The following is a 13,144-nucleotide window of genomic DNA, read 5'->3' as shown; positions in this document are numbered from 1 at the left end:
AACTGTCAGTTGCGGTACTGAGTGGGTGCTGCACTGTCAGAGCTGACATATTTCAGGTAAGACGTTAAAACAAGGCCCCATCTATCCTCTCGATGGACACGAAAGATCCCATGACACCGTTCGAAGTAGAGCGGGAGTAGAGGAACTTCATGTCCAGCCAAAATTACTAAAACAGTTTATCTACTTTCTGTTTGTAGGACCTTGCTAAATGTAAAGTAGTTGCTGCATTTCCGTCCATTTCGTCAGTTTTCTTCCTTAACTAACATCGGAGGCATTTATTGTGTTCAGTGTATTGAAGGATGAAAATCCTCTGAAAACCAATGTGGTGCTATGGAGCTAGAGGTCCTGAATAACAGTATTTCTATGAAAAGAGAAGATCCATTTGAGGCATATGTAGATGGGGTTGCCACCAATTAATTTTTGTGAGACACAAACAGCGTGGCAAGACATCATTGAGTGGGCCAAATCAAATTTGACCACTACAAAAGTTTGGAGAAAAACAAGACAAAGTGTGGTGACTAGGAGAGTTGCAGCAAAGTGAATCAAGGATGGAATGCATTCCTGATGGGTGGCAATAAAGAATATACTTGCATATATTTGAATGTGAAGGGATTCAGGTGTGCAACCCCTCTAACTTCTTCCCACCCAAGCTGGTGATCTTTATTTTTTCAATAACAGAAGCAACTCTTGCGTTCTAGTGACTGGACAAGTCCTTTCTCAATTTCAGTTGATGCTTGCTGTAAATGTGTAGAAGAGCTTTCTTTTTACTGTATGTGGAATTCCGTGTGTGTTCAGCCCCTGCTCAGTGCCCCACCGTCTTTGCTGTGGGCATGGCTGGCACAGAGCAAGTTTCAGTCCATGTGTGCCACTAAAAAGATCAATTCTGTTCCTCTTTTATCCACCCTTATCACTCCCCTTAACTTCAATCCTTCAGTTTTATGCTCACGTCCAAGATGGCAGCCTCCCCTCCCCCATTGCTGTTTTGGCTGATTGCCAGCATCTTTATCTTTGCCATTATGGCATAAATGTAGATTCTGTAAACAGAAACAACTGCTTATGATCATGCCTCTTGCTTAAACGTAATCCTTAATTCCAGTACATAGTTCACCAGAGCTCATGCTCTGATTGATGCTATTTTCATCTTATTAGGAGAACAATTTGTTAGATTTTACTTACAAGATACAGAATCAGGACCATAAATAAAAACAATTGTTTTACAGCACTTGTAATGTTATATGTGTTATTATGTTAAAAAGCTGAACGCTTACTTCCCAGCTCAGCGCTTGAACAAGAAAGTGGATAAGTGTAGGAGGAGGATAACAGACAACACCCCTCCCCCCTCACAATCAGCAGCTTTCAGAATGCTCCCCCTCCCCAAAATCTGTGTTCACTCTCCAGCCATTCCCGTTTCCTCTGTGACCACAGTTCCCATTTCTGTCATTATTATGCTGCCCCGCACAATGTGGCCAGTGTTTGGAGAACGGGTGTGTGTAAGCAATTGGCTGGGGTTGGGGGTGTGGTTGGGGGTAAAAGTGGAGAATGGGAGGGCACCCTCTGCCTGGGCCTCCATTGTGTTCCTGAACCCCAAGCCCTCACCCTACCATCTGTATTGTCAGACACTGAGCCCCTCCGATAGTTGCCACAGCCAGGGCTCTGATGCCTACTGCTGAGAGATTGAAATGTTGTTATATTCTGCAGTACGAGGGGCAGAAATTCCAGATGAAACACCTCCAGGCATTTTAACCACACATTAGTCCTGCTTAACTCCAGAACATCTTCCATATTGCTGTCAACAGCCCCTGAAAAGGATATCCCAACTTTAGGACTCTCTCCTGTGTGTTCTTAAATCTTGGCACTCTTACTGCAGTTCCCAGGACACCTCCAACACCTGCAAAGCTTATGGTGCTTTCTCGGATACACAAAACTCCCATTCATCCTTCTTGCTCTGGCCTGCAGGCTGACCCATCCTGTGGCTGCTGGATTCCAGAACAACTGCTTTGCTGCAAACCTTCAGAATCTCAATCACAGCCCTGCCAACAACAACAACAACAAGCACTTATATTTCTATAGCACCTTTTAATATAGTGCAACATCTCAAGATGCTTCACAGCAGCATTGTCAAACAATGTTTGGCACTGAGCCACATTAGGGCAGATGATCAAAAGCTTGGTCAAAGAGCTAGGTTTTAAGGAGTAGGAGAGTGAGGTGGAGATGTGTAAAGAGGGTGTTCCAGAGCTTAAGGCTTAGGAAATTGAAGGCATGTCTACCAAAGGTGGAGCAATTATAATTGGACATACACAAGAAGCTGGAATGAGAGGAATGCAGATACCTTTAAGATTCGTGGGGCTGGAGGAGATTACAGAGATAGGGACAAAATCGTGGAGGGATTCGAAAACAAGGATGAGAATTTTAAAATTAGACCATTGCTTGACTGGGAGTGAGTGTGGATCAGTGAGCAGAGGGGTAAAGTGGGGGGTGAGATTTGCTGCAAGTTAAGACACGGGCAGAGTTTTGCATGACATCAAGTTTATGAAGGGTAGAATGTGGGCAAGTAGCCAGGAGGGCGTTGGAATAGTTGAGTCTAGAGTTAACAAAGGCATGAAAAGGTTTCAGCAGTAGATGAGCTGAGACAGGGTGAAGTCAAGCAATGTTACGGAAGTGGAAATAGGCTGTCTTTGTAATGGCAAGCGTATGTTGCTGGGCCAAATGTGACACAATCTGCAAAAAACAACCTCAAGTTAAGTTAATTATGCATGAAGGGTGGGGGTAAGCCTCAGCAGCAGTGGGAAAGTGGAAAGGGAGGAACAAAGAAGAGGGGTTCTGTTGGGTTGCATTGAATATTGGATTTGTCAAAAGGTTTCTTTCCCATCCCACTTGTACTATGCCACCTAACTCCCCTCCTGCAACTGAACTGGAGTTCTCAAACCCATTCTAAATCTGAAGACTCCTCTCCCCACTATCTTCCAAATTGTTTGCCTTACCATTCGCTCCTTCATTATCCTTCTTTACTCACATCTCATGTCACTTCTCAGTATCAAACTCTCTGGAGATACTAACTTGACATTCGCTTTTGTTGTTTTACGTTTCTTTACTCAATCTAAACTCTCAACTCACCACCTATTCAGTTACCTTTTCTTCATCATCCAGAGTCCCATTCTTTTCCTCCTCCCTTGTGCCCTAACGCTCTTCCACATCTCCACTTGTCACACACGTAACTTCACAAAACAGGCTGCAACACTCCGATCCCCTTTGAAAGCAAAACTCCTACTTGAACACTAAGCCCTAACCTTTTGCTTTAGAACACATCTTCTGCCTGATATTCCTGGTGTAAGTATAATTTTCTTCCAGAACACTAGTTCTGTGCATATTTTCATTCAATCCACAAATGAGATGCTTCATATAAATATTGAAACTATTGTACAAATTACTGTACACAAGTGTTGCACACATTATATGTACATTGCATGGAAACACATATAGTACTTTGCATATTACTTACTAATTTCTTTTAAATCCCATTCCACTTTTTCATTAACCTCTGCAATTATGTAAAAGAATTATATGATTTCTTACTTTTAGTTACATTTTGATACCCATCTGTTTAATTTCTCTTTACCATTTTTATCTGCTTTATTTTCAATTCTCTGTTTTACCTACATTTTGTTTTCCCTCAACAATACTTAAAACAGAGCAGTATGATGACACATTCTCCGCTGTACTGTTCTGTGTACTGTAATGCTCCAGCCTTTATCAAACAACACATCAGGGAGGATTTTCTAAACCCTTTCCACTTCTCCAGCAGTGGCCTTGGGATACAACGGATCAGGAACCTTCAATTCCAAGTCTCAGTTCATTTTTGCATAGATGGAAATTTCTGCCAGCAATGACAGCAGCCTCCATAATTATGCACTGATGTCACACATTATACTTATCATTATTAGCCCCACAGCAATTCCGGATGGTAGTCAGGCCAGCATTTTACTGGTGTCAAGCATTGCTTGGGATGGCAAAGTGGATTTGAAGGCTGAAGGACCCACCCTAGTGACTAGGACTGGCTTGATTTGATTCCCAAATATTCTGCGCTTCTCTCTCCCTGTGAACTGCAGCCCTTTTAAACTGCTGCAATTACCAAGTCCTGCAGTTACTATGATTTTCCTGTCCCTCAGCCCCTCTCCCTGATTCCCCTCACAGGACCCCACCTCCTACCCAGTACCCCGTCACTGATGCAGGTAGACGTACTGCTACGAGCCCAAGAAAATTTGCCTATGGCTGACCCTGGAATATTCACAGAGGTCAAGCACCGGTCACTCGGGTGGGCAGAGATTCCGACTGTCAGGCTTCCAGGGTCATTGTTACCCAGGAGGAGATTCACAACAAATGCAGTCACAGAATTCAAAGCTTAAAATATCTAACACATATGCAATGCAATGCACTGCAATAAAAACTTATTTGATTTCTTTGAATCACCATAATTCCATTTCTCGATATATGCATGCCATCGCCACAACTACCTTTCTCCACCTCCATAAAATCACCTAACCCTGCCCCTGTCTTAGCTCTTCTGCTGCTGAAACCCTCATCCAAGCCTTCATTACCTCTAGACCTCCCCTCTTCTACCCTCCTTAAACTTGAACTTATCAGGAACACTGCTGCCTGTACCCTAACTCCCACCAAGTGCCATTGGTCCATCACCCCTGTGCTCGCTGAACTACATTGGCTTCCGGTCAAGCAACACCTTGATTTTAAAATTTTCATCTTATTTTCAGATCTTTCCATGGCCTCGCCCCCACCCTATGCTCTGGAGAAACCTCTCTGCCTCTCTACTTCTCTTTCCTCCTTTAAGACGTTCTTTAACACCTTATTTGACTAAGGTTTTGGTCATCTGCCCTAATATCCCTTATGCAGCTCAGTGTCAAATTTTGATTGGTAGCATTCCTGTAAAGCAACATTGGACATTTACAACTTGAAAGTGCCACTTAAGTGCAAATTGCTGTTTATGTAGGTTAATAAACGTATCCTCTGACTTAACATATGCAGTGCTACTGGAGATCACGAGTAATATATTGGCTGTAGCATATGGTCCCAGAAGCATTTTTCCAACACCTTACATATGCATTATACTTGCCTCCCAATTAGTCTATTCATTCAAGTGACCCCGTGTGTGATGGAGTCACATCAACCAACAGGAACCCTGACTGGAAGATCAATGAATGGGGGAGGGGAGGTCATGCTACGATTTGGAGGGTTGGGGTGAGGGGCAGGACTAGAAAGGAGGCCCTGTGCAGTAAGTTCCAGAACTTCTCATTACCATGCTCTTTCTCTAAGCTGGAGCGGTACAATTAGGCCCAATGAGTAAATATGATAACATTTTCACAAAATAGTTTAAAAATGCATGTGATGTATTGTATGTTTATCTTTAATGTGTGAACTTTAATAATTAAATATTAAATGCTCCTGCTGTTTTGTTTTTGTTGGCGTCTGGGGTCACGCCAATTTAGAAACGTCAAAATGGGGTCACGGTGGGAAGACGTTTGGGAAACACTGTTCTACAGTGTCACCTGTTTTAAGCTGACTGTTAGGTCTGTTGCTGGATGGTTCTCCTGCTGCCTGAACTGTCATGTCAACCTGAGTTTCTGATATTTCCCCTGTTCCTTCAATCCAACCTGACAAACCTACGCTTTGTCATGCACACTGGTTACAACAGCTGCATTTTTGACTGTGACCATGTGTTGAATTTTTAATGTGATTTTATTACAGTGGTGGGTGTGGGTGGGCTTCCCTGTGACTTTAATGAAGCATTACCTTGGTCAGTTATTTGGGACAGGAAGGGTAGGGTATTGCAAATTGACTACCTTCATCCCTCTCTACCCATTTGCCCTCAGTACAGATTCCTTTTCTCCGTCCTCCAACAGTAATTTCTTGTTCCTTCCTGCTTGCTGCTTCCCCTCCACTCTTGGACCTCTGCTCATTCTTGCTCCCACCCCAAGTACCTGTGCTTTCCACCCTCCTGTGATCTATCTTACAGCTTTTCACTGTCAGTGCCTCCCTCCAGTTTTCCATCTATCCATGACAAAACCACCCATCACCACAGTCCTGAATGTGACCTTGGAGCTGGCATTACTTCTGTCAGCTACTTTGCTGCAGGACAAGTTGAGAAGCTCTTAAAAAAGCATTCAGGACCCTAGGACGTTATAAATAGAGGCATGAAACACAAACAAGGTAGTTATGGTAAAGTCAATAATTAGGAGTATAATACATATGTAAGGTGGTGGAAAAGTGTTTCACGAACTGTATACTACATCCAATATATTACTAGTGATCTCCAGTAGCATTGCCTATGTTAAGTCAGAGGATACATTTACTATCCTATATTAAAAAAAAACTTGCATTTATATAACACCTTTAATGTAGTAAAATGTCCCAAGGGGCTTCACATGAGTATTACCAATCAAAATTTAACACTAAGCCACATAAGGGGATATTAAAAAGAGCTGACAGAGGCATGATGGCCTGAATGGTCTTTTTTTGTGCTGCATTAAACCATGAAAAGTAAAATGGGAAGGGCAGTAAATGCTGCCCTTGCCAGCAACGCTCACATCCTATGAAAGAATTTTTTTTAAAAGTGCTAAATTATGTCTAGTTCCTATTCATCGGCAAAGACATGGCTGTGCCATTTTTCACAGCAGTACCTCTCAACCTCCCTCAGTTATTTATATTCACCAGGATCTACTTCCAATACTCCCACTGCGAGCAGCCCTCATCCTCAATGTTCTCGACCTCTGCCACCACCATTCCAATGATTTCACATTCTAAAACTATCTTCCTAATGTGACCATGTCCCAGATCCTAATTGCCCCATTGCATAGACATGCAGCCCCTCATAAATAACTTCGCACCCATCCCCAACTGCTCTTCCACTACTCATGTACCAACAGTATTAAAACTACATCACCTCCCCTTTGTTACGTGTCAGAAAGTATTTATTTTCAGAGTCATTGCCATTTGAGGTCTACTGCCAGGAAACATGGCAACCTTGAAGTCAATATAGCCTTCTGAGAGAGCTGAGCAATTTCCTGAGAGAGGACATCATTTTCAATTGATTAATTGAACTGACTGTTGATTAATTGTGATTTTGATGATTCGCAGGCAACTTTGGAATCAGCGCCTTTACATAAAACAGCTTATGTTTTGATTCCTGCCACAGAGGTCCACTTGTACTTGGATGAAAAAACCTGTAGTCACTCAATGTTCAGGAGAATTTAGTGCAACTTAAAACAGGCCATTGCAAATGGCATTACGCTCCCGGAATGGCAGAGGATGTGCTGCTAAGATACTTTCCATGCGTCCAAACATTTATGAATTCAACTGCTCTTATGTTTAAAGCAAAACTTGCACTCAACAGAAGGGCAACAAAGGGAACAGGACCACAATTGCAGCAGCAGCCTTTAACTACACCTATCTGGTGGCAATAACAGGGAGGGTGGCTGTAGAAGGTGATGATTTACAAAAAGTTGGAGGATCACTAGCTCCAAGGTATGTACCGTCTTAATCTTGCACTCTACTGTTGCATGAGTGTGTCCGAACACTGTACACAAGTGTTCCTTAGTCCATATATTGAAGATGCTCAGCTATACTTGGGTACTAATAATGCCTTGTCTGCTTCCTTTACAGAGTGTGAGGAATCTAATTCTTCGTGGTACAGCACTAAACATCATTATCAGTGCTTGGATCAAGCAACATCTCAGATAGACTTTATTTAGTAATGAAGATGGGGCTGCACAGAGTGAAGCATAAGTCACTGGCATTGTAGGCTGAGTAGAGATGTCAGTCATTTAAGGAACCAGGGAAGGAGTCTGGTAAAAGCTCCTTGTGAGTTGCCCCAAGTTATAGAGCAAAGTTCAAAATGTCACAGTGCCATCCCTGCTCATGCCCCTGTTAAACTTGCATCAGGATCACTGATATAATTGGACGACACTTGCTTCAGGCGGGCCCCTCATCTGCTTGCAAAGTGCTGCACGGTAACATTGCAAATAGTCAGGATCTGAGTGGTCATTTCTGAATGCTCATTTTTAACAGCCCACATGCCCAGTTTCCGCTGGGAAGGTGGAATTAAAATCAACCCGAAGTTCCGAAGAGCCCAAGTTCTGAAGAAGAGTCAATAATATTGGAGTTGAAGAAGACTCTGTTTCTCTCTCCACTGATGCTGCCAGACTTGCTGAGTTTTGCCAGCGTTTTCTGATTTTATTTCAGATCTACAGAATCCGCTGTAATTTGCTTTCTTTGAAATCAACCCTATTGTGTACAACAGAATTCCCTGCCCTTTAATCAAGACAACTCTTTCTCCATCACTCCTCCCAATGCAAACTGGCATTACTCTCCCCCTCAGTTCAACCTGGAACTCTTCTTCCCCTCCAAACCTAGTTAAAACTTGTACTTGTTTTTTTATATTTGAAGTGGCATTTCTCACCTCCACCAGTTAAAGCCGCAATCGTCTTTCATTTAAATTGGCACTCTTGCCCCGTAACACCTCAGTTCAAGCGAGCACTCTTTCTCCCCTTTAATTCATGCTTGCGTGTCCTCCATCATCCCCACACACACACACACACACACACCCCACCCCACCGCCCCCAAAAAAATTACCATTTCCTGGTTCATGCTGGAACCCTTCTTTATCCTCACCCCAAAATGATACTTCCAGATTCTTCACTTGCCGCTTTACAGCCATTCATTTACACCTTTCCCTTCAGCACAGCTCCCAAGTCCTAGTGTGTAGTGATTCAAGCCACTGCATGTTGTAGGTGTAAATTGTGGTCCTCGTGAGAATCCTCACTGACGATATGCAGGGACCAGACTCATTTTCATTTGTAGCTGGGCTCCAGTGGTGAGAGAGACAGGTGTTGACATCAAAATAGGATCCACAAATCTCCTGACTAATTGTTGTCACGTATGAGGGATCTGAAGAGTCCACTATTAAATTTTGAGCTACATTAATGATATACGTAGAGAAACACAGCAGCAGGTTTCAGGTAATTACAGCGATTCTGGGCCACCAGCTGCAGAAATAGCTCCAGGCATTGCCTCAGAGAGCAATGAATCCACATCAATACTTCTGGCAATACTCTGGACCTAGCAGAGATATTCCAAGATGCAATGACTGGGTCACGTGAATCACAGGCATCTCATCAATTGGCTCAGCAACAAGCCACCGCCAGGAACTCTCTCAGGCTCCTTAGACAACACCTCTCAAACCCACAACTGCTACCTTCAAGAAGGACAAACACAGCAGATAGATGGAACACCACCTGCAAGTTCCCCTCCAAGCCACTCACTATTCTGACTTGGAACTATATCACTATTCCTTCATTGTCACTGGGCCAAAATCCTGGAACTCCCTCCCTAACAGCACTGTGGGTATACCCTACACCACACAGACTGCAGTGGTTCAAGAAGGCAGCTCACCACCACCACCTCAAGGGCAATTACGAATGGGCAATAAATGCTGGCCTAGCCAGCGACACCCACATCCCATGAACAAATAAAAAAAATTACACCTTCAGCAGCAGCAGTAAAAGATGCAAACGTCATAGAAAATACATGACAGATTGCACATGAGCTTTTTTCACTGAGTAAAATTATATCTCTCTAGAAAATGATTTTTTCAAACATAAAGCAAACTGGAACGACATAGTTCTTCAGCAAAATTAAACAGGGAAATCACCAGACAGTTTCCTGTTTATCAATGTACCCAACATGGTGGCCGCTGTCAGAACCCACAAAGCCCTTGGAAATGATTTCCATTTCCTCTCGCACCTGTCTTCATCAGCCTATCTATTATTGGTGGTTCCCGCACAACTTGTCCTCCTGGCGTTTCAGGTCTGGGTTCTGATCCTCATCCGAGTCTGCGATGAGAAGCCTGCAACCCATGTACAGGATTGTACAACATGTCCACACTACGACAGATTTGCACAGCTTCACTGGAACATTTGTAGATTTCCCCACCCCGCCACAAGCAGTCTGAAGCATCATTTGATCATTTGCTGCGCCTGATCACTGCTAGAGTAAAAGGATCGTGCAAAAGCATTATCGCCCATGGTTGCACTGTACAGCTTATATTTCCAGGGAGCAAGGCCTTCTAAGATCATGTTTACATTTGATTGCTTCATGCATACTCCCTTGCTGTGCATTACTTTTTGGCAATGGTTACAATATTGCATATTGGAATAATATCCTTTACTATTTAGAGATGCTACATAATTGCTTGGTGCATAAATGGCTTCATTCATATACCCAGTGACACCCTTTGTGGTTGCAAAGTAGTAAATTCACAACTATCCCATGCTGAATTATCCTATGGTGGATGTACAATGCAACAGAACTTCAGTTCCCTTCTTAGTTTAAGAGTGGATATAAATTTCAGATTATTTTTGTGGATATATTTTTTTCATGGGAGCGCGAGATTCGAAAGCAGCAATAAAATCAAGGAAAAGCCCTTTGTTGTGTTACACCCATTGTGTTTCCAGGCTTACTCGCATTTTTTTTTTGTTGAGATTCACAGAGAAATTATGGCCCTTAATGTTTTTTCCCCTACATAAATCAGTATAAAATTTTGCAGTTTCATTGCTTTGTGGTCACTACAGAAGACGGCACCTGAATTTCTTCCATTTCTGTTTGTTTCTTAACCCACTTGTCACTGCACAAATGTCTGTTGAGGTTAATTTTTTTGGCTATCATGGAACTTTCTAACTAAACTTTTGCTACATTTGAATTGATACATGGTTAAGGAGACAATGGAAACCCACTTTAAGAATTGCAACAAAAAATTAAATTGCCCATGATGCAGAGAATTAATTTTTTATTACAAAGTCATAATTATCTTGATGACAATTTTCTGAAAAAGTACTTAATGGCTAACCATTTTTAAATTAAGATTTACGGCTGTATTTGTTTTGAAGATAAAAATTAAATTAACAAACAACTAAACATTTCTTATTAAAAATAATACTGTACTATTGTCCATAATATCGTAACACAGCAAGATGTCTCACAAATAAAAAGCCTGATTATGGTTTGATGAGGTATATATAGCATGGTTATCAAAATGCTTAATTGATCAAGGAAGACTGACCATATAATTTTACTGTGGCAATGAAATATATTATGTATCTGTGTGGTATAAAACTACCCAATAGAAAATGATGTACTCTAAAAGTATTATCTTCATGGATAGAAAGCTGAATCTGCTTCATAATTCAGCATTAAAGTGGAGCAGGACATGTCTATTGCTACCAATTATTACCCATGCATTGTGTCCCTAGTTTTTCCTGGATGATTAGGGAGGGGCACTTCATGTGTACAAGAGAATAAATCAACCTGTGCATTGATAAAGAGCTGAGATTAAACTACGGATCTTTCTTGTAGCCTTTAATAAGGCTACATTGGTCATTGTAAGTGCAGGAAAGTGAATTTGGGCAAATAGAACTAGAACAAAAGTTATTAAGTGCATTGTAACAAAATTGACGAGGCCAAATTACTAAATCATGTTCCCATACTGAAAATGTAATATTTTCATATCTATCATTCATTTATAATATCCCTGCAAGGAAATTTGCTGCTGTATTCTGACAACTGTTTCCTCCTCCTCCCGTGTATTTTTAATTAAGCTGACATGCCATTTCAGAACCTATGCAAAATAACTTTTTCAGTAAAGGATAATTAGACCTGCCGCCATGTTCTGGCTAATTGAATGAACTCTCTTCCACTCTGTGGAGCCAAAAACAACCTCAACAGTGTTTCCAAAGTTCTCGAACCAATAACAGCAATTTCAGTTTAAATCGTGATAAATTACAGCTTTGCTGCTGGCAGTTAGAACTGGACATTTTAGGAACTATTTAACTTGATGTTGGCAGTGATGTTGGGCTCTACATACCTGAGGGTATATTTTTGGAACCAAGGAAACGTTATTGGAAAATTGCTGCGCAGAAGTGATTGTAAGTTAACATTCAATAGTCATGGTGGGAGGAGAGGCAGAAATTAACTCAATATGAATAAATATAAGTAATGTACTTGTGACTTGAGCCCTAAAGCAGTTCCAGACCATTTGGACTGAACAGTTCACATTTATCACAGATTTCCTTTGAAGGATAGAAGTGGTTAAACTTTTCAATTAATTCTGTCAATATATTCATGTTAAATATTTATGTTACAATAAGTGTCAGCTGTGGCTCAGTTAGCAGCATTCTCACCTCTGAGTCAGAAGGTTCCAGGTTCAATCCCCGTTCCAGGTCTTGAGTATAAAAACCAAGGCTGACACTCTAGTGCATTATTGAGAGAATGCAGCAGTGCTGTCTTTTCAGATGAGAAATTAAACCATGACCCCATCTGCCCCCTCAGGTGGACATAAAAGATTCCAAAGTACCATTTCAAAAAAACAGATTATCTGCTAACTGTTACATTGTTGTTTGTGGAACTTGCTGTGCACAAATTGGCTGCTGCATTTCTGAAGTACTTCATTGACTGCAGAGCCCTTTGAGACATCCAGTAGGCATGAAAGACATATAAATGCAAGTCTGTTTTTTTTTAATATTTATCCTATTATTGTTATAGCAGAATGTAGCATTAGATGTGTGCAACTTTTGAAAACTGTGAACTTGCTGTTTTTCCTGTCATGGGACACTGTGCTATACAGTAAAATCATTAATTTTTTCAGGATGATTGGATCAAGGGTTTTGTGGAGCAATTAGGAACGCACATAGTCTGCATGAATTCATTGGAGAGTTTTGTTGTGAACTGACTTATTCAGGAAAACTGCATTTCGGCTTTAAAGAGTACTATAAGATGGACTCCTGCAGAGACAATCACAGAGAATTGTGGGAAGGTGAGCAGAAGGATGCAGACAGAGGAATTGCACTTTGAGAACTGCAGTGAAGAAGCTGTTGCTATATTCACATTTGAAAAAAATATGAAAAACTGGCTGCAAAATGCTGACTCTTCTCTCATACACAATCCATCTTTTAGACAGCTACAAAAATGAGGTTCTTGGATGCACTTATTCAGCTGGTACGTATAATGTTTGTACAGTGTAAATATAACTTCTGATTTTGTGATCTTTCATTTTAATGCTTTCGAAACCGTATGGTTCCTCTTT

The 13,144-nt window shown here is 41.5% G+C and overlaps 1 protein-coding gene across 6 annotated transcripts in view; it reads left to right on the top strand.

The window, feature by feature from the left end:
• ahdc1 (AT hook, DNA binding motif, containing 1) overlaps nucleotides 1-13,144 on the top strand; it is a 191,634-nt gene that overhangs the window by 168,835 nt on the left and 9,655 nt on the right. For all 6 annotated transcript variants that reach the window (XM_078567455.1, XM_078567457.1, XM_078567456.1 and 3 more), the window contains one exon: nucleotides 12,707-13,056. The gene's annotated coding sequence lies outside the window, so the exon portion shown is untranslated. The remainder of the gene's footprint in view (nucleotides 1-12,706; nucleotides 13,057-13,144) is intronic.

Source organism: Cetorhinus maximus, chromosome 21 (assembly GCF_964194155.1).
Source record: "Cetorhinus maximus chromosome 21, sCetMax3.hap1.1, whole genome shotgun sequence".
NCBI classification, from domain to species: domain Eukaryota; kingdom Metazoa; phylum Chordata; class Chondrichthyes; order Lamniformes; family Cetorhinidae; genus Cetorhinus; species Cetorhinus maximus.
The sequence above is the reverse complement of the archived record's forward strand: the minus strand, read 5'-3'. Positions and strand labels throughout refer to the sequence as shown.